This window comes from Camelus bactrianus, chromosome 15 (assembly GCF_048773025.1).
Source record: "Camelus bactrianus isolate YW-2024 breed Bactrian camel chromosome 15, ASM4877302v1, whole genome shotgun sequence".
In the NCBI taxonomy this organism is placed as follows: domain Eukaryota; kingdom Metazoa; phylum Chordata; class Mammalia; order Artiodactyla; family Camelidae; genus Camelus; species Camelus bactrianus.
In genome coordinates, this window is record NC_133553.1 from 6,842,124 (window position 1) to 6,865,037 (window position 22,914).

A 22,914-nucleotide genomic window follows, 5' to 3' on the forward strand; every position below is an offset into this window, starting at 1 on the left:
ACTTCTCAGAGGGGTTAAGGTATCGGTCCATTTAGCGGCTAGTAAATGCTGTAGCAGGATTCAAGCTGGGCCTTGTCAGACTTAAAGGGCATGTTTTATCTACTAATTCCGGTACCTCCCTGTTGTACCTGGAATGGTGAAGTGGGTCAGTTTTGGAGCCTTTCAGAAAAAGTGCGATTTAAGTGCCTCAGGACTGTTTCACAAAGCTCAGTGTTCTTTGATTGTTCGGAAACAAAGCAGTGCTTTACGCCCCACCGATGTAAGGTCTTACTCCTTTGACGATGACGTGGTTGCAAATGACATACAGGTGCAAAACCAGACTTAGCAGCTTCTGAAGGGAAACTCTCCAGTTCTTCCTTGATCCGCTGTCTTCTGCGGGATGTAACTCTGCTGCAGCGTAAGCCTGAGTTTTCCGTATGGATTGAGGGTTTGATAACCAATGTTAACATAAAACGATCAGATGGAGAAAATCGACGTTGGCAATTTATTTTTGGGTATCATTAGACAAGATGCACTATCGTTTAATGGCCCATATAACGTATGAAATTGAGTACAGAACATTGCATTTCTTACTTTCTACTTAGAACTGTGTTCCATTGTAAGGTTGTCTGCTTTGAAAATTCAGCTCAGCCACTAGGGCGCCTGTCAGTGTGTTGGTGTGATTGCATTTACACAGTGCATGTAATCTGGGCTTCCTCAACCCCAAACACTCCAGTGCAGAATCATGGGCTGTAGCAATCACTTAGTTATACAAATACTTCTGAAACTATGATTCCAAAAAAAAAAAAAAAGGAGAGAGAGATTGCCTTTATCATAGTTCCTTTGGAATTAAACTGCAAACTGTTGTTGAGCAGTTCTGGCTTGCTTTATATATGAATATATACATTTCTTTGCATGTAACTTGGTTTTTGGACTAGAACACCAAGCTCTTGTTTTCCATGAGCCACAAAAATCGTAGCCAAATGACACACATATGAAATATTTTATTCCTTTTTTCTGAGAAAGGATACTTAAATTTTGAACTTAGTCTCTGATTTTGGTTTTAGCTCTTCCCTACCCTCTTGTCATCTCACTCCTATTTCCCACGTGGCCTCCAAGATGTCATGGTCTCAAAGGAGTGGATGGACAAACACCATTTGGTCGCCATGCACTGCTGCTCTAGATGAAGCCCAGCCAAGAACTAAAGGACATTATCAGAGAGGACTTCCTGGAAGAAATGGGCTCTACATACAGTTCTGAGGACAGAGTAAGAGTCAGGCAGGAGAAGGAGTCAAGAAGGTGGCTCAGGTGGCAGGTGAAGCCCGGGCAGAGTCATGGAGGCTTGTGGGGTGGGGACCCGGGGAAAGTGCCCTCTGTGGTCCAGGGTGAATTGTGCCCTTACTGGGGAGGACAATGGAGAGGACCTGGGAGGAGGGCTTTGGAGGAGCTTGGGTTTTACTAAAACTGACCAAGGAGGCAGTGAAGGGTGTCAGCAGTAAGTGACTCTCAGGAAAGGTACTTCTGGTTTTGCTTCTGATATTCTACAGAAAGAAGGGCAGGGATGGGCGAGAGCAGGTAAGTCTCTCCCTTTGAGACCCATCCCGTCATTCATTTATTCATAACATGTGCAGTTCTGAGTGTCTAGGGGAGAGTGAGCCCACATTAATAAGCAAAATTTATTAGCTTCTTGGGAGCTTAGAAGTGTCAGAAGTTGACTTAGCCTAGAATGTTCTAGGAACAGAGGAACAAAGTGCCGAGTTTGGAGGGAGGGAAGGCTTCCTTGAGAAATAGTCAAGATGAGCCTGGAGGCAAGTGGAAAGTAGGAGAAATTCAGGGGTCCCCTGAGGTCACTGGGGACCATGGTGCTGAGGTGAGGCTTGGCGAGCAGGGTCAGGGTCAGGGTCAGGGGTGGGGCTAGAACTCTACCAGGGAGCCTCTGAAGTGTTTGAAGTGGGGGTTGATGTAATCAAATTTGTGCTTTGGGAAGGCTGCCCTGGCTATGTGTGTGTGTGTGTGTGTGTAGCGGGGAAGAGGGGGAGGGTGCCACCAACTGGGGGGGCATTAGAAGACCATTCTCAGGCTGGGAGGCGACCAGTGGGAGAGGGACGTCGGGATTGCTTGGGGAAGTCAGGGGCAGTATGGATGCCGGATTTCCTTTTGGGGAGGGCTTGTTAGCGGGGCCGCCCTAGCGGCACCTTGTGGCTGGAAGGAAACAGATGGAGGTCGCCAGGTGGACTTTCCACTTCTCTCCTTCCCTGCCTTGCCTGATGATCTTAGCTTAGCCAACATTTGGAACAGAAGAGGTAAGTTCTAGGGTAGCCCAGTACTTTGTTCCGCTCGTTCGAGTGAGATCTGATAGGACATAAGTTTGTGTTCAGATCTGCATGTTCACTTAGCTAGAAACGTCCCGTCTTTTGGATTTCCATAGGGGTTTTTATTCTTGATAAAGATTGCTTTCTTGGTGAGAGGAAATTTAATACAGCTGTTGTTTTTCTCAAAAAGAAATCATATCTTTTAAGAAATTTAGCATTCAAAAGAATCAGAATATTTAAAAATGATAAAGTAAGGTTTTGGTGTAGTTTCTTTGGTTTCTGAGTTAATGTGGAGATAGAGCCTTTGCATTACTTAATAGCACATCCTTGTCAGTATTTAAAGAGCAGTTAGTGAGCGCCACAGGCCCCACCTCTCAAAGCATCGTTAAAGTTTGCTCTGAAATAGTGAAGTCATACAGTTCTTGTTTGCAGAAGCCAAACAGTTGGTTTATAATATGCAGCATAGCTCCCTTTATAAAATAAACATAGGATCAACATTAAGAAAGTGGAAGATAATTGATTTTTTTTAAAGCTGAAACAAAAAATTTCTTGTTCTAATGTTGCAACTGGAAATTTTGAAAAGAAAAATCCTTCTGTAATATCATCTAGTTGGAATACATATATACCTTTCACGTTTGAAAAGTAACTGCGCAGTGGTTTTTGAAGTCAGGAGAATTCCACATCAGATACTGGCAGTGATGGTTGCTGGTTTTCAATGGAAGAGCCCAAATTTGCCTTCTTAGCTTTTTTTCTTTTTTTTTTTTTGTAGTGAGCAGGTTGAGTAGTTCTTTGCCAGCATGATTTTGGGGCAATTTGGGGGCAGATGTCATGCACCAGCAGTGAGATATTTCCATGCATTTTACTTTCTTGACATCAACAGGGTACATGTTGGGTTTATACCTGCAGGCTGGGATGCTGAAGTACTCCCTGATCCATCACCGTTATGTCCTGGAGCTGCTCCTGTCAGTGAATGATTTTCTGTGGCTTGGATGTAAGGTGGTCTGATGCAGATGATCAGATGTGTAGTTAAAGTGCTATTACTTGAAATAAGAGAAACCAAGTAACATGGCTCTAAAAATACAGGATGAGGGATGAGAATTACCTGAGCTGCTTGCAGTAGAAAGTCTTCTCAGATGACACCCTCACCGTGATTCCTGCCAATATCAGCCCCAGCCATGCACGGTAATCCTGCCGAAGCAAGCATGCACTTTGCTCAGAAACTCAGTGAATTTCCTTGTGCCTCCATTGGTTGGCTTTTTTTTAAGGTACATCTTGCCCTTTGTTTAAATGCCATCCCTGTTATTCACATTTTTCACTCATTGTTCTGGAACTCGTCCATACATAGCTGCTGAATGGATGAAAAGAATGTAGTATCTCCATGTAGTGGAATATTATTCAGACGTAAGAGTGACAAAAAAAGAAAAAATAAAAATAAAAGGGCAGATGAAAAAGGGCTCCTGTTCTGGGAAGTCCACCCTGTCTGCTCAACCCGACCTTTTATCTTTGAAACCCAATCCATTATATTCCACTATACTCTTTTTGAAAGTACTTACCAACTTCTAATAAACTTTAACATTTTCAAAAAAAAAAAAAAAAAGAGGGAGATACTGATACCACTTCAACATCTACGAGCCTTGATAACAGCATGTTAAGTGAAAGGAACCAGACACAAACGGCCACATATTGTTGATTTCAGTGATCTGAAATGCCCAGAAAAGGCACATGCAGAGGCAGAGAGCAGGTGATGGTTGAAAGGGGCTGGGTGGAGGGGTGTTAGGAAGTGACTGCTAGTGACAGGGGTGCTCTTCTCGGGTGATGAAGTGTTCTGGAGATACATGGTGGTGAGGGCTGCACAACCGTGAGTGTGCAGAAGACTGCTGAGCGCTGTCTCTGGGAGTGCCTGTTGTTGGGGCGGCTTTATTTTGACCTCATCCTACAATGTGAAGAGTCATCTTCTGCTGTGGCCTTTCTACTCCTGTGAGTGGTGAGGGTCAGACACTTTGCAGAGTCATGTTTCTTTTTTCACCCTTGCTAAGTGTAGGCAAAAAAGGTTTAAGCCTGAGAAAGTGCTCCATCTGCAGAAATGTCTTTTAGTTTTGCATGGTGTAAAAATCTTGAGAGCATTTAATCGTTGAGGACAGTCTGTGGGGGGAAAGAGCCCGTGAAGCCTGGGTGAGACCTGGAAGAGCCGTGCTTCCCTTCCAGACACGGGTGGGGACTTCACCCCCGTTCAGGCAGTGAAGGGCCCAGACCCGTGAGCGGAGTTGACACTCGTGAATATTTACGTGTATCCGCTGCTTCATCTTGGATATTAATTTCAAGCTGAGTCATTTTGTGGCGGCAGCCTCATCCTACATCAGGAATTTATAGTATCTGCTCTTTGAGGTGAAGACCAGACACACTTGATTATTTAACAGTCTCTCTTGAATTGATATCTCAGATTCCTTTGTCAAAAGCAAAACAGCAGAAATACAGACGTCCTTTAATGCCGATGTGACCTGGAACGGGTTTAGTCTCAGTGCCTCAGTAGCCTTGTCTGCGGGTGGAGAACATGATAACAATGCTTCCCTCAGAGGGGCTGGGGAGGGGGGAGTGAGAAGCACAAATGTAGGACTTACACGTGATGCTCATGAATGACCGAATTTAGTGCTCTCAGCCTGGTGAGGCCTCAGGGGCAGAGATGTCAGAACAGAGCAGTCCTAGCCGGAACTCGATCCGTGTTGGCAGCTGTTACGATCACTATCACCACTGTGGGTTATCAGGTAGTTTTAAGACTTGGTAATATGAATTCTTGAATAATGTTAAAAGACTAGACATCTCAGACCCAGTTTACATAGTTCTCAAGAATTCCTGTGAGAAATGGATGTTTTTTTCCCCATCTTAAATCTGAGTTGAGTCTCTAAAAAAATTCTGTATTCCTCCATCATTTTGCTTTAATTCTCCATTTCTTAAAAAATTTTTTTAATTGAAGTTACTGGGGACTGAACTGAGGGCCTCGTGCATGCTAAGCACATACTCTCACAAATGAGGTATTATCTCCTCCCCTTTTTTTTTAAACTTTAGTTTCTTAATATTCAGAGTTTAGAGGCCTCTAATTCTTTTTCTGGAGACTTATCTGTGAATCTGTAAATCTATAATTAATGGACAATACTTGGTGTATTAAAAAAATCAATAGAATATTCTGCAATCCATCCAAAAGGAAATGCTCATTGACATAAAATGTTTCTCCTTTATGGTGATTTCTCCTTTTTGGTCTAGCTTAATTTATTAACAGCCATCCTCATCATCATAATGACCAAACTCTCTGTGATTGGACACTTACCTAAGGCTAAAATGCTTTCCTCATGTTTTACTTCATAGCAGGTGTTTGAGGGTAGGTATCAGTGTCTCCTTTTTTGCAGCTGAGTGATTGAGAGATGGGCCAGCTTGTCCCAAATCACACGCAGCTGGTGGTGTCTAGCTCGGTGCTGGAATCCAGGCTGCACAGGATGCAATCTCAATTGCTCCTCTAATCAGCCTCCCATTGAGTGGTTTCCCGAACTCCTCTGAGTCCATAAATGACCGATTTTAGCGATCTCAGCCTGATGAGGTCTTCAAAGGAGAGACACCAGTGAGAATGTGAGACAGACTGGCATAAATTAAAATTGTACATTTTCACAAATGTTTTATTCTCAGGTAATGACTTAAAAAGGTAATTATTTTTTATTTTAGTGCTTTGTAAGCACTAAAAACAAAACATTTAAAATAATTATTGTGCAAAAGAGAAGTGGGCTTTGAAAATCCAACCGGTGCTAATGATGTTACAGTTTTTCTCTAGGGGAGCTTATTGACTGAAAAATTTACACAGACTGAATTGTTTTTATGTAGCCTTAGTATGGAAGAAAAGATTGTCAGTGAGTATTGTAAGTAAAATCCTTACTCTTTTCTTTCCTGATGATGAATATGTTAGTTGTTTTCATGGCTGAAATACATTTCGTTTTTTGTGAAATTTGAGTAATATCTTTTACCTTGTCTGACTGTGAGAGTTAGACTCCTTGTATACAAAGCACCGTAGAGGTGCTTAATAAAAACGTGCTGTCACAATGACTGATACTTTAGAAGTATCAACTCTGAATACTAAAAAGTGTAGCTTATTTCCGATGCATATTCAGTATGTATATATATGATATATATGAATATGGCTTAAAATAACGAGGATTCAGTTTTTTTTTTCCTTAGTGCAGTATGAAGTTTTAATGAAATCTGTATCATTCTTGTGAGACAGGGAATACTTAAATTGCCTTAAGCAGACGACCTAGAAGATTATTTACACAGAATGTGTAGTGTTAAAGCTCAAAATTAATGTTGCCGTGTAAACATCCACTCAGACTTTTAAATTCATGGGATTGTGACCAGAAACATTAAGTTTAGAAAAATCCGCATTGATCACTTTCAGGGAATAAGCTTCTCTCATTTGTGATTAAAGAAAGTTTTGATATTTTTTCTGCACTCTTAACAGGTTTTAAAATATCAACATTTTGATTAGACATGTCACATTTTTAATAGAGAGAATAAAGCTCAGGCTGTTTTAATATGTAAATAAATGTTTTTTTATTTCAACAAACTTATATGATTTCTGGCTCTTTGAGAAGTATTTTGCAAGATACTTTGATTACCTGCTGTTGGAAAATTACAGACGTGACTTTTATGAATATAGGCCTAGTACAGATCTGTTGGTTTTTGATACAGTGCAAGACATGAGGCCTAGGAGAGCTTTGCTGAGGATTGCCAGGAGGACATATCCAAGGTCTCAGTCTCCCCTCCTGTAAAATGAAGTGGCTGGACTGGATTCTTTCCTCTTCTAAGATGAGTTTCCATGAGCCTGTGTCTTTTGTTTATATTCAGGAGTATTAGCAATATCAGATTAAATACTGACTACCCCTCCCTTCCCCCAAAGCAAAGTGCAGTATGTGGTACACAAGCTTTTAGTTACCTGATTCTCTTTTCTGATCTTACAGGCAATTTTTGTGTTGCATGTTTCCCGGGAACCTGGAAGGTATTTTTAGCCGTAGGTGGCGCTGTTGCACCTTCTTAGAGTCTTAATTTTCCTGTTTATAAAAGAAGGTTTAAAAAACATGATTTTATTTTGATTTCTTCGCTTAATGCTTCAGAATAGCACAATGTCCATTGTGTCTGTCTACCTGGAAAAATTATTCTGCTTATATCTTAGTTTTATTCTGTCATCTCGCTGTGAACATTTCAGACTTGCTGTGCAAACAATGGCAAAATCGGACTTTTCTTCCAGTGTTAGAAATCAGTGGGCTGGGATTTTATAAAAGAGCAAGAAGCGGCCTCTGGAGCAACTTAAAGCTAAAAAGTGTGTTGAGTTCCCTGAGAATTGACCCCGCGGATGTGTGTTAATTGGTGGGAGATGACTTGGTACATATACAAAGGGGTGTAGTTTTTTGACTTGGATTTGTGTGTACGTGCTGCCACTGAACCACGTGAGCCTGAGTCAGTTCGTTCTGAGTTTTTCCCTCGTCTGTGAGATGGTGACGCTCATATCTGCTTTGTAGAATTGTGTGAATTAGAAGTTATGTGAAGTGTTTACCACAGTGGGTATGTCAGGAGGGCTCATAAACTTTAGCTGCTGTTTTGTGTGAAGCATTCATTTGATGGTCTTTGGCAATTACTAAGAAACAGGAAAATAAGAAAAACTGGTTTTATGACGAAAGATATTTGAGGAGGTTCCATAGTTCCTATACCCATAATTTAGCATCAGCAGAGTCAGAACTGTTACACAGTCGCCCTGAAACAATGTTAAGCCTCAGAATTTTTTGTTACTTCATATATGTTGGGGCCTAAGGGGATCCAATAATATACATATGTTGTCTCCAGCACCAACTGAGAGATGACACAAAAGAGTAGACAGGCGATAAATGTCTTATTTTTTACTGATGAAGCCAAGTTCTCCATGAACTTCAGGGCTGTGGGTAAATGAGTGTCATGATACAGTGTCCCAGAAGTAGAGACTTACCCTGTCCCAGGTATCTCTGGGCCACAGCGAGCATTCCCTTGAGAGGATCTGCCCCATCATGCACAGGGATGTCCTGCCATGGAGCGGAGCATCCAAGGTGCTTCCCAAGGGTGGCCAACCCTGGAGGGAAAGGAAGGATTTCACATGCCCTGCTTGTCTCCCTGGAATCACACCTCACTCTGTTAGTGTGAGGAGGGCTAGCTGTGTGGAAAGGGGTCAGGGGTGTGAAGGGAGATGCACACTCCATGGCCCAGAGGAGTGGGGAGGAGGTATCACCTCCCTCAGTTTAAAGACGTGGTGGGATGGAACAGAACGGTGCACATCAAGATTTTATAAAAGGAGAAATAAGGGTTTTCTTTGGGACTTAGACTAGCCAGGAAACACAGAAGATGATTAGAAGGGAGACTTGTAAACCACTGTAATATTAATTTGACATTTGTTGAGCACCAAAAAAGTGCTACATTCTTTTCTGAGCGTTTTACAGAAATGTATCCTTCAATCTTCTCAACAAGCGAGTAAGAAAAGTTTGATTTTTATCCCAGCTTTACAGTGTGGAAATTGAGGCACACAGAGGGTAAGTTGGCCAAGGTCACAGAGCTAGTAAGTGGTAGAGCTGGTATTTAAACCCTGGCTGTCTGGTTTTGAGGCTCACAGAGACGGGCTTTGGGTGTTTAGATGTATCTGCATCCCTGGATTTCTGTACATCTGTGCATCAGTTAGCCCAGAAAGGACAGAGAAAGGAGTCACACAGTTGCTCACATTCGTGTCTCGGCCACTGTCCACGAAGAGTGCACCGTGATTAGCGTTGTTTTCCAGGCAGTAGATCTGTTGGTATAACAGAAATTCAGTCCATTGAATTAATCTAGTAATCCTTACTGCTCTGCTTCTGTCCACGCTTGCCATGTGACTGCCTGCCCGTGATTGGGCCATGGAGGAGAACATGTACTCATGGTTGAACTCTGATATTGCAGTCTGGTTCATATTTTCACGTCTTCTGTTACATTAATAAGTTAAATTTCTGGTTTTCTTGCATCAGTGTCTCATGAGTTTGGTTAATGTGATACCAGTCCATGGGAGCCCAGGGGTAAAGACAGTATAATTTCTTAGCACGTTGTGGCACTTTTAGCAGTGCACACCTGACTGGAGGATGTTCGTGTTCCTCAATGATTTCTCCCAACTGCAGGGTCCTCTCCCATCCCTGGATGTGACGCTGGGAGCTCTCTGAGTAGGCAAGTCAGAGGCCATGTCCACCAATCAGAAAATGATGAAGTACCTGGAAGTGGGTTTAATAGAAGAAAAGGGCTTCCAGGTAGTCCGAAGGGCTGTTCGAGTAATTTAGTGAAAAGCTGTCCACTGTCTGTGGTTGAGCTGCTTCTTTGCTGTTGAAAAGTCTGGATTAGATGAAGGGATTTTAAAAAGCAGAAAGGAATGATTTCAGGTGGTATATCCACACCGGGGAGAATTGATGGATGACCGCCTGTGTGAGGCATAGACAGAGTCTTACAAACTTAATAAAACAGCTTTAAAACTCTGCCATCTGACTGCACTTCATAAGGGGTCCAGATCATCACTGGTCTTGCTGAGAGGGCAAGTAACTGATGATGGCAGAAAGGACACAGAGGCATCTAAAAGGTCTCAGTCACGTTCCCTTTTTAAAGAATGTGGCACAGTGTAATATATTTGAGCTGGTATTCCACTGAAAAATTTTTAGTGTTTTCTGGGACTCCCCAGTTCCCCAAGGTTCCATGCAGCTGGGTGTCCCCTCAGTACAGCTCTGTCAGCTCTTGCCCTGGGCTGACGTGGTGTCACGGGGAGCAGGAAGGTCAGCGTCCCCGGCTCCTCCGAGCTTCGTCTCCTCATCCTCAGTGCCGGGTTTCTCATCTGTGTCTACTTAGTAGGGTTGCTGAGAATCACACGTGATGGTTGTCAAGGGTGATTTGTGGTTGTCTCTGTGATTGGCATAAAGTCAATATTTGATAGAAACACTTGTTTTCTTTATTCCAATTGTGGCTCCTAGATTGAAGTGGTTTTTATTTGAATTTTTTTATAACTTTACTCATTTTTAAATAAGCACTTATTTTTATTTATTTTTTTGGAGGTACTGGTGACTGAAGCCAGGATATTTTGCATGCTAAGCAGGTGGCCTACAACTGAGTAACACCCACCCTCCTTGTCTGCACTTAAAAATAAATATTGCAATACACAAAAGAACTCTTAACACCATCATGGGACATAGTCTCTGTATAGGCATTTGAACATGTATACTATATCAAGAAGAATAAATGTTGTTGGGACAAACCTTTCTGAATCTGTTAATGTGCTTAAAAACGATCATAGCTAGTGATAAACACGAGACTTGGATCCAGTACTTCTTAGGGTCTGTTTTGCCATCATGGGAAATTACATTCTACAGAGAAGGCTAATTGGGTCTCTTTGATAATTGGATGGTTTAGCAGATGATCAAGTCTTTCAAAAGCTGACAGTTTTGTATTTTAAACTAACTACAAATTTATCTTCTAGAAGTTGGAAGTCCTAAGCTTGTGAAGTGCCCAGTAATCCAGGGGGAATATGTCTGTGTCCCTGTGAACGATTGTGTGTGTTATTTCAGGAATGTAGAAAGAAGTTCCATATAGACTTCTGATATATTACTCCTCTAGTTTAAGCTGTAGGTATGTATTTACACAAATAAATTGATATTCTTTTGTCATTTGGCATATTGGTGGGAATAAGTTGTTCTCATACTTGTTTCAGAAGGGTTGGGGAGCATGAGCTTAGAAAACGGGAGGAGAAAGAGGCAGGGAGGCACTTCACACACTGCAGGATGTGAGAAACAGTAGCTTTTGTTTTCTCTTTTATTCTAAAGCAAACTGGCACTGAATCGTAACATACTATTACTCAGAATTTCTTTTCTAATCAGATACAAGTGCCTCAGATTTTTCAAGGCAACATGAATGATGAAATGTGTTTTAGCATTTATCTTTAAAAGTAGTTTTATTTTTCAAGGAAAAGGGTATAGTTTGTTCTTTCTTCCAGTGGTACATGAAGTTCTCATTGATCCAGGTATATGATCTATGTGCTTAGTTTCTTTGGGTTTTTTGGTTTTTTTTAAGTGCTTGTTTCATTGTGGTGTGAATGAATGTTTAAAATTTCTGGATTTTAATCTTTACAACATGCTGATTTATCAGAACTGTTAAAAAACTGATTGTTCTTTGGTCCTTGTTTGGTGGGGCACCCTATTGATTACTGTTGTCTGATAAAGAGAAAAATTCTTCCTCTAGCCTGCAGATCATTAAGTGAATGGTTTTCAGTGTGCCTTTAAATTTCCTTGAATGCATTGAACATGATTGTCCAGTGAATTTTGAATTGACTCATAATAATGACTTTGCTTTGTTTCTGTGGCTTTTGCTCCTCTCCACAAGAGTTTGAATTCTCTGTTGCATTTTGTATACGTGTTCTTAACAGTGGAAGAAATTTTGAATATTTTACAGAGGTGGGTTTTCCTAACCCCTCTGAATGCCTTCTGTAATTGATACAACAAAAATCTGTTATTGCACTGCTTCATTATTTCATACACTAGTTTTTGGCTTAATCAGAAACAATGACAGAGTGATAATAAAAATAGGAAAACCTTCCTTCCTTTGAATAATAGAAATCAGGTGGTCAGGCCCACCCATGCTTTACTCTCATGCCATTGTGTACCATGATTCGGAGATGGAGTTACTTCAGGTTTATAGATTTTTGTTTAAACATTTGTGTTGAATTCTTTCTCCTGGCTGATGTATCCTGTTGGGTATGTTGAAAGTGTAGAAGGGAAACAAATGCTTTTTTTTTTTTTGGTTTCCGGAGGCCTGAGTTGCTGATGATAAAGAGTTGAGGGTGAGCTGAGGAAAAAATTGACACTCCCTATACTCCCAGCTGAAACTGATGAACAATGAAATCAATTATGTGTATCGGTATTTGACCAATAGAATTCAGCGAGACCAAACTGGCTAGTTATGCCCAAAGAAAGTACTGAATTCACCTGCAGAATTAGTTGCTTTTCCAAGAAGAAGCAGCTTAGAGCAATCAGAAAAATCAGTCCTATGATGAGATATAAAATGAATATAATACCTTTTATTACTGAAACTTTTCTACGTTAAGTTGTGTAGAGCTAAAATTAAGTTTCAAGCACCAGGAGTTAAGAGTGTGGGTGGTTCTGTAGGATCGTTATTCAGGGATCTGCCTAGACCCTGTTAGAGAGGCTGAAGCTGGCAGGAAAAGGCCCAGAGCCAGGATTTGTCACCCAAGGGTGTCCTCCATAATGGTTCCATGTGGGAGCCCATGATTGGATTAACAAATTGAAACAGACCCCAGCCGCCTGTCAACTTTAAGGAGAAAAAAAAAAAAAGCTTAGTAACTGCTTTGCAAGCAAGCGCCTGTGCATCCTCACTCCTGTCTTCTTGCCTTAAAATGCAGAGACAATGTTTTGCTTGCATAGTTGAGATTTTAGATAGCACTCTGCTCATTGTAAACCAAGGACCCAGGCCCTCAGCTATAAACGCTGGGCTTGTGTGCAGTTAGATAGTCTATTATCCCCAAAACAAGGACTTAGCTGTTCTGGTGGTCTGCTTTGTAATTCACATATCAAAGAATGTATCTTATACTCCTCAACCCATGACTTCCCTAAAGATACAGTAAGACTTTGTACTCATGGTGGATTCTACAATCTCTTTCTCATCCCTTCTTTCCCCAAGTTCCTGCTTAGTATCACACAACTGTTAATGACTTTTTCCTTTGATTATACACAATAAATATGGGAGCATTTGATAGGCCCGTGGAGTTGGCTCCCTACTCCCTATCGATTTCTGGGTTTTTCCCACAGAGTCTTGAGTAATCATTTACTGTAGCTAAGACTTCTGCAAGCAAGAAACCACAGTTCCAGGTGAGAAGGATGCAGATTTATCTCTCCTACCCGAGGGAGAGAGAGTAGAGAATTGAGATCTGCTCCTTCATGGTCCCTTCCTGCCCCAGGGCAACTCCAGTTCACCTGCAGCCTTCTGGCCTCTGCTCACAGGGCCTCTGTCCCAGGACTGACTGCAGCCTTTTCTTCCCTGGTCAACATTTCCTGTGCCTTTTAGAAGTTGGTCTCTTCTCTGCAATACAACCCTGGCAGATGTGATGGTGGTCAGTGTGCTGGTGGGCAGTCACTTGGGGACTGCCAGGAACCATGCTGATTCTCCTGAGTCTCTCATTCGGCGTTACAGAACTGTCGAGCACCAGAGAAAGCCGATTCACGTGAGGCCAGCACAGCATTGCGTCACTTTCATTTTATTTTTGAAATTTCAGTGGAGAAATTATTTGTAGCTAACTGTTCCAGAATTTCGGCCACCTGCTTTCCTCACCACCATTTCCTTGTTGGCTCTGGCGCTTTTTTAAGAACCAGGTTTCTTCTCTGGTCATTTTTAGCAGCTGGGCTTGCCGAATCCTTGATCTTCATTTGAAGCAGTATGCTTCTTCGTGATGTCAGACTGATTTTCCTATTTCTGAATATTTCGTGTACACTCAGCAAGTGTTTCAAATGAAATGCTCTTGTCCAATTTCAGTTTACCCACATTTGAAGATCTCCTGCTTTCATGCTGAGGGCAGTTTCTTCTTCCTGTGATAAAAGTTAGCAATTTGCATCTACTATTTGAAAGTACTGGCCCTAGGTGCTTTTGTCCTTAACAGTTTTAATACAATTCACCCATTAAAATGTACAGCGGTTTTTACTCTATGCCATAATTGTGCATTGCAGTCAATCTTAGAACATTTTCATCCCACAACAGGAAGCCCCGTACGCACAAGCAGTCATTCCCATCTTCCGCATCCTCCCCCAGCCCCAGGCAGCCATTGTTCTCTCTCTGTGGATTTGCCTGTGTTGGACATTTCATGTAAAACGAGTCATTTCATGTAAAAGGAACCGTCTATTATGACTGACTTCTTTCACACTGAGTAATCTTTTAAATGTTTGTCCATGTTGTTGCCTGGGTCAGTACTCTATGCTTTGCTATTGCTGAATAATATTCCACTGCATGGCTGGGCCCCACTGTTTACCCATTCATTAGGTGATAGTCATTTGTGTTGTTTCTGCTTTTTGGCTGTGATGAGTAATGGCGCCGTGAATATTCCTGTAGGAGTTTTTATGTGGACATTGGTTTTCAGTTCTCTTACTTGTGTGCCCAGAGAGCAGAAAGGCTGGGTCATTCATAAACCAAATGTTCAAATCTCTGAGGACCTTCCAGGCTGTTTTCCAAAGTGGCCACACAGCGTTACATCCTCACCAGCAAGGGCTGCAAGTTCCGCTTCCTCTGTGTCCTCATTAGAGCTTGTTACACTTTTTGTTATTATAACCTATTGTAGTGAGTGTGAAGCCGTTTCTCCTAGTGGTTTTGACTTGATTTCCATTACAGCTAATAATATTGAACATCGTTTGATTGTGCTTATTGGCCATTTGTATATTTTCTTTGAAAAATACATTTCCAGATCCTTTATTCACTTTTTAATTGAGTTCCCTTTTTATTGTTGAGTTATAGGAGTTTTTTTTTTTTTAATTTGAAGATAAAAATTCCTAATCAGATAAATGATTTGAAAAAATTTTCTCCTGTTGCTTTTTCACTTTCTGGATGGTGTCCTTTGAAGAAAAGATTTACATTTTGATGAATTCAAATTTATCATTGTTTCCTTTGTTCCTTGTGTTTTGGAGTAATATTTACAATCTGAGGTATTTTATTTAAACATTTATATATAAAATAACTTAATTCTTAGGACCGTTCTAGGAGACGGGTTCTGTTGTTGTCCCCAGTCTATGGATAGGAGACTGAGATGCAGAAAATTTCACTGACATATCAGTGTCAAAGCTACCAAGTGCTGAGGGAGTTCAGACACTCATGTTTGTCCCAAGCATCTGTGCTCTTCACCACCATGCTCCACTCCTTCCTGGAATCGTTATGGAAAAAGTCTTTCCTTTTTTGATTTCTTGTTAGTTTGTTTTCTCATTGGGGACCTCAACTCCTCATTTTCCTTGCAGAGATCAGTGTAGGTTTATTTTAGGTCTCATGTAGGCAGAAGCATTGCTATCAGTTTACTCCTTTATTACTCACTTTCCAGTGATGATTGTTGCTAGTTGAACTAATCAAGTCATGCTTAACTCTTTCCTGCTCATGACACTAAAAAGAGAGTCATTACTTACAGAATGCTCAAAGAAGAAAGTACTTGAGTGAATTTATTTTTCTAACAAATCAAACCAATCAAATAAAAACCCCTATGTTGGAATAGATTATAAGCCCTCCAGAATAGGGTCACTGTCATCCTTGTGTTTCATTTGTTTAGTCACAGTGTCTGGATAGTGCCTTTTTGTCCAGCAGTTTTGTTAGGATACGGTGCTCGTGAATCATTGTAAGGACAGAATTTTGACAACAGACTGTGTTGTTCATTTCACGAGGGAAAAGATCATATAGAAATACTGCTCAGATCTATTTTAAAATTAAGCTTGGAATTTTGAGAAGAGTTCAAGAAAGCATATAAAGATCTTTTTCACTAATTTTAGATCTATCTTACACAAATTATGTTTACATAGCAGAGTAACTTATCAACAAGATTTGACAAGAGTAGTGTATTATTGATTATTTGTTTTAGTTGAAATATTCTACCTGGGATAAAGTAATCAGTGCCCATAAATGAACATATATATATGTATTTCTATGCAACATGGGAGCAGACTTCATATGTTTCTGTATAATATATATGACTGTGTGTTTTAATCTGTCTGTCAGTGTTTTTATAGTTTTTCAGCAATGTTGTAGCCTTAGAATTCTTCTAAGAAAATCACCCCCTATTCTAGTGCAGTTTGTACTGTGTATCCTGTCTTATGCATGGGATTCCACTCTTCCCTCAGTGAGGAATTTCCTCTCCTACTGAGGTAGTAGCAGAGTTAAAGGAACTGTGATTTCTAGGACTTTGCTCTCCATGTGTTTGCAGTTGGCTGTCAATCACGATTTTCCCTTTCTTGAGTTTTCATTCTTCAATTAGAATTTTTGAAAATAACTATTAATATGTTGCATCAGTCTCCCTAGAAACTTGATGTGTTTGTACTTTTCAGTTTTCAATTTATGAAAAATATAAATGCACTCTTGTTTTAAGTAGTCCTTTTTCACTAGATATTTGTTTACCTATTTATAGTTAAAATATTACTTTCCCAATGAATGAATCTGTGTACATGTTTTAAAAGATACCTTACTTTTTATTTTTCTTATTGTAACAGTTATATTCATTGTAGAGAATTTAGAAAATAAGGATAAACACAATAATAACTTAAAAATGGCCTCTAGCCTCACCTAGAGATACAGTTGTAAGGTTTGAAATTGAGAATTACAAGTCCTCTCACGTTGTTCTTTTTCAAGCACATTTTGGTTACTGAGACCCTCGAATTCCCATATGAATTGTAGCAGCAGCTAGTCAGTTTCTGCAGTGGAACCCGCTGGGATTGTGATCAAAACCACGTTGCATGTATGGATCGCTCTGGGGAGCACTGCCATTCCAAGAGCGCTGTCTTCTGATCCAGGAATGTGCGTGCTGTGTCTGTCCAGGAATTTAGGTCTTCTTTAATTTTTTTCAAAAATGCTTTGAGTTTACAGAGAATTATTTTACTTTTTTTTCTTTGCCTTTATACTGAGGACAAGTGTGCCAGTTCCGGGATCAGAAGTGTATTTGAGCCCCGCCACTTGCTGCCACCATGGACGCTGCACTCTTGCTTTGCCCTGTGTAAAATCTTGCACAAAATCGGACCTCAGTAACTCTCTTTTGAATGAATGATAATATGATTGTTGAATGATGCTTGAGAGTCCTTGTAATGATGTATTTTTCCCAGCCTTTCCCTATTCATAATGAAGCCCTTTCCCTTCCTTTCCTCCAGCCTGGTTTTCAGCCTGCCTGTGGCATTGATTTTCCCTGTCTGTAGACTCTTCTTTTCACTGGTTCACGATAATCTTACATGTGCCTTTTGGAAACTTGCTAAATGACAAGTAAGAGGAAATCCATTGCATGCTAGTATTTTTAGAGTGTGTTATTCTTTTATCGATTGAAATTAAATCAGGCTTACCCCCTGAGCCCTCCCATGAGCTTTTTCTGCCTTCCTACAGGTGATACTGCTCTGGTTGCTGCATGTCCCTGCCCCCAGCCTTGGTTTTGGGGTTGAGTAAGTCACCATCAGTGGAGTACTCTCTTTAAAATTTGAAGACAACATTTGCTCCTTCTCCCTTGTTGGGGAATTGGATGAGATGAGGTACCAGATAAAGAATGGAGCCCCACCTCATTCTGACCCCTGCTCTTTCCGTTCCTTTCTCCAGGGGAAAAGAGTACAATTCAACAGTATAAAGATTGATTGTGAGCTAATGAGATAGACAAGACAACCGAACATTTATTAAATATACTTTCATGCCAGAAAAAAATGTATTATACACACAAAAAGCACACAGAGCACGTTAGTACCGTGCTTATAAATGTGGGTCCGATTTCGAGTCCTGCTCTGGAGTGACCAGTCCTGTGAGATGGAGAAATGTTAGGTCAGCTTAGGCTCTCCCGGACTTGTTTCCTGTCCTGCAAAGACGGACTCGCTAGGCGTCCCACCCCCATAGAAGTGCTGTGGGGTGTAAATGACGTGCATGGGCAGACCAAGCACAGCTTCTCTTTCCTCGTAAGTGCAGGATAGAATGGATTTGCGGAGACGGCGTTATGGCCGCACCGTGTAGACTCTCAGTGCTCCAAAGGGAAGACTTGTGGTTTGGAGATGGGATTCTCACTTCGGTAAATACCCAATGATTGTGTTATTGGGCTCTTCTGATTTGAATCTATTCTTTGGAAAGTACATATTGTAGATATATTTTTTCAAGCATGCGTGCTTTTTTTCTTTTATTATTTACAGTTCTACTCTCTCATCTCTTGGTGTGACTTTTCATGGAATCCAGGAAACAGCCCTAAGCCACCTGCCTCTTCACTCTTCTCCGTGGTGGTTTTTTCCCTGACTAGAAGAGGGTTTTGCATAGGAAATTTTCTTTGTTCCCCTTTTCTTGCAGTCTCTCTCTCTGTCTGCCCATCTCTCACCTGTCCATCTGTCCATTTATCTACCCACTCATTCTTCTGACATGTTCCAAGAAGCACTTCAGGCAGCTTACAGAAGAATAGATGCCAAATAAACAGGTGAGAAAATGGGGCCAAGTTCAGACAGTGAGGCTAGGAAGCGAGCTTGTGTGATGTTTGCAGGCGTGAGACACACGCCTCTGCCCTGTGACTTATCAGATCGACAACAAGAGTGTGCCTGAGGCTCCCAGCAGACACAGGGAAATAGGGTTTGTGGGAGATGCTCACTGGCTGTGAAATAAATAAGTGGATGTGAAGAAGCCCAGCCTTTCCAGCTACTAAGGCTTAGGAGGATATTTTGAGTGTCTTCCAAAATCAGAGTATTTCATCTTTTATATTGTCAGAGTTCTACATATTGTTGGTTACATTCTATACCTGAAAATTTCTCCAAAACTCCTTCCTACATGAGTCCCATGGCTCAGGAATGGGGTGGTCCTGCTCATTGACGGTGTTTGGACAGAAACAGAAAATGACAGCCTCAAAGGAGCCTGGGATTTGTCAGTTATGTTTTGTCAGTGCTGTAGATTTCAGAGAATGTTTTCACAGTTTCTCTCCATCTGTGGCGGCAGTGTGCTCTCTTAGCAGCATCAGGAGCTCAGGGCCACGGGATGGTGAGTGCTGACTGCACTGCCGTCAAGGCATCTAATGTAGTCACTGCAGGCGTGGTGCTTTTACATACGGCATTTCATGTTCTTTAATAGAAGGTTTCAACAGGGAGTTAATTGAGTTAATTAACATTTAATAAATATGATAAATTTTTGAAAAGACAGTTATAAGCAGAATATAAGCTGTGAAGATTTTAAGAACGGTTTCATTACTGAAATTTCAGTAGGGAAGATTCAGTTTACCTTATTTATGCCTCTCTTTTAAAGTAACAAAGAAACAAGACAGAAAAAGCAGAGGATGATTTCTGTTCTTCCTCTCGGCTTGCAGGTGCCCTCACCTCCAGTGACATCCATCCAGACACCAGCACTGACACTGGCCGTGCTCAGATCTGCCTCAGCCCTGAAGACACAACTGACAAATAGAAGGGGGCCACGCCCTGTTACAGCAGGTGCTCTCACTTAGTGGGTCCTTATGTAACTGTGCGGTGTTAATCAGGATCGCCCGTTCTACATTACATGACTCTGCTGCGGTGTCTCCTAGTTACTTGTTTCTGTATGTACTCGTGGATTTTCTCCAATGTGTGGTACTACACATCTTAAAATGCTTTTTTCAGATGAAAAATAATGTGTATTTAATATAATAAGTCTGAAAAAAGGGGCAAAAGAGGCTATCCTTATCCCACTACTCAGAGATAATAATTAACACTTTAACATCTATTTTCTGTTCTTTTCATCAGTGTGTATCAACTCTCTCATAAAAACCAGTGAGCACTCTGTGCCTGTTTACTGTGTGGAGACCTCCATTTTCCATTTGGCTTTTTATATGTTTTTCTACAATATTCTAATTCCCCTGGCATGATTTTTAATGACCAGTATAGCATTCTGTCTTGTGGAGGCATTGTCCATTTTACTTCGGACTTAAATAAACTTTTAAATTCCAAGTATATTTAACTGAAATACTGAAAAGAGAACTGTGGTGGTACTGAAAGGCCCCTATATCCCTTCCCCTTTTTTCCTGAGGGCAAAACTGTTGACAATGTGGTGTATATATTTCATGACATTTATGCCTATGTATATACACATACATACATAGATACATACACGAATCTGAGAAATCTATGTATATGTGTGTGTATATATGCTTTATTGAAAAATAAGGCCATAATACATGTTTTATGCAGCTCGCTTTATTCACTCAGGGGTATAACATAGACGTCCTCCCACTCCATACTCACCCGGTCCTTTCAGATAGAGTGGAGGGGTCCCCTGATGTGCAGGTGTGTTCTCTTGTGCAATGACACCTTTGGTGGGAGAGTGCTGTGGACAAGGCCCTGAACCATGCCGAAACGCCGGCCCCATCAGAGCCCACAGCTCGCCGTGATTTACCGCTTCATTGTATTGATGGTGAACACTTAAGTTTTCTCCATTTTCCACTGTCAGAAAAGATGTTTGACTGGCATCCTTCTTCTGTAAATATTCCTGTGATCTCGTATGAGTATTCCTTTAGTTAAGGCTTCTGGAAATTTAGTTCCTGGATGTGACATTTACATTCATCACAGGCTCTTTTCAAGTGACTCTAGAAATTCCATCTCCAGTGGGGAATGAAAAGATGTAGAATTACTTATGTAACCATTTCTCTATAGCAGGATTTGATTTCACTTCAGCTTTTCATCCCACCATTGTAAACAGTGCTGTGAAAATATCCTGATGAGTACATCTTTTTGAACTGATTTTTTTCTAAACGAAACGATTCCTAGAAGGGGAGTTCAGTCTGTGTGTACACACGTTTTTCAGAGTTTACATATCCATTGACATGTCGTCCTCCAAACACGTTGCTCACAGTTTGTTCTCTCACAGATGGACACTAGCTAGAACAACTTTTAAAAATATTTGCCAATATGATGAGCAAAAGTGCTTTTTCATTGTTTTAGTTTGCATTTGATGACCAATGAGGTATTCAGCATTTTTCACTTATTAGCCATCTGACTTTTAAAAAGTGAATGATCCCTTTTGTCCTTCGCACACAGTTAAGTGAGGGAGCTTCTTGTTGCTTTGTGACAGCTCTTTGTATGTTATGAACATTAACCCCTTGACTTCATCAATATGTATCACGCAGTTTTTACTTGTCATTTCTTGCCTTTCATTTTATTCAGTAGGTTTACTTTTGTTGTGGCCCAAAATATACTTAAGATAGTAAATGTCTTCTTTTTGGGTTTTATTTTTGGTATTATTTTAGAAATACTTTCTTATAATGGTACAAATCTCTTCTGTAGGTTTTTTAATCTCTAAGATGGAGATGATAATAGTACTTGTTATAGTGAGGAGAAGTTGAATTAATATGAGCAAAGAGTTGTATTTGCTGTTATTAGTACTTTTTAATATTTACATCACTATATGTAATTTTTCTTGTGGTCATTATGACAGGAATAGAATTTGTTCTTTCCAGGTGATTCTCTGATTTTCCCAGGACAATTATTGAATTCATACTTTGCTCTTTGATTTGAAATCGCACATGCACAAAATACTTATGTACACTAAAGTCTCTTTTTGAGCTCATGGTTTATTTCTGTCAATCTTACTTTATTACTCCAGCACCATAACTTACATATTGTAAAAATTTATTTAATATCTGACAGTGTGATTTTTTTTTTGATTCTTTTCTTCCATCCCAATTTTTCTTGGCTAGTATTATGACTTTATTATTCCTGAAGAATTCTAAAATACTTTGTTCAAGTTAAAGAATAAAAACAGATAAGGGTTTTCATAGGATTTTTTAGTAAGTTTTGAATTATCTTTAACAGAGCATTCATTTTACAAAGCTGCTTTCCTCCATGCAATATGTTGATGTCTCTACATTCACATCTCTTAATTTACCCCTCAGTATAGTCCTGTATTTTTCTCCATGTACAACATGGGCATTATTTTTGAATTTAGCCCAGATTATTGTTTATGTTTTACTTAATTTTGTAAGTGAGAATTTTTTGCAATTATATTTTTTAACTCTTCAAACTGACACCTAGGAAGGCAGATTCGGATTGTCAATACTCACTTTGTAACTTGTCATTTAAAATTGTAAGTATTAAATACTTGTTCCAGAATCCTTTCTTTTCTGTTTTTCAAAATTTGTTTCCAAGATTATCAAAGTGGTCGTAGCTAAGTAGTATATTTGGGGAGACTGATGGAGAGAGGTAGTGTGGCTCATGTACAAACTGTGAGCATTTTCATGGCTGCCTTTAGGCTGGAGAGGCCTCCGAAGAACCCAGGTTAGACCAGGGATGGCTTTTTATGCACTTGAAAGCCAGCATTCCTGCCTTTGTGGAGAAGCCTGTTGGGCGTGACAGGTAGATGATCAAGGTCCGATGGAGGCCATTGGCTGCACAGAGCGCTGTGACTGTGAGAACTGGCGACCATTAACATGGGAAATGCTTGGCGCCAGGAACACTGCAGGGGAGCTGGGGAGCCTGTGTGTTAAGGATTTTCCAGTCCTGGGAGTGAGAAGAGCAGACTCTGCATTCAGATCTGAGTTTGAATTCATCCTCTCTTGTTTAATGGTCCTCTGACTTTTGTCAAGTTATATATCCGCTTTGAACTCCTGTTTTCTTGTGTCTCAAAATAGGAGAATTACGGCCTGCTGCTAGAGTGTTTGATCAGGGTAAATGATTTGTGTCTATAAGATGCCACGTACTGTCACAAGTTCAGTGAGAAATGGGCTGTTGCCTCTTCTGCAACTCAGTGTTCGACAAGACACCTGGGGAAAGCCAGTCCCTAATTTGTGTGTGATGCAAGTAGGAACAAAATTAATGTCTTGCCTTTCGCTAGCAGGATTCTTACTCCTTTGCTTCATTTACTT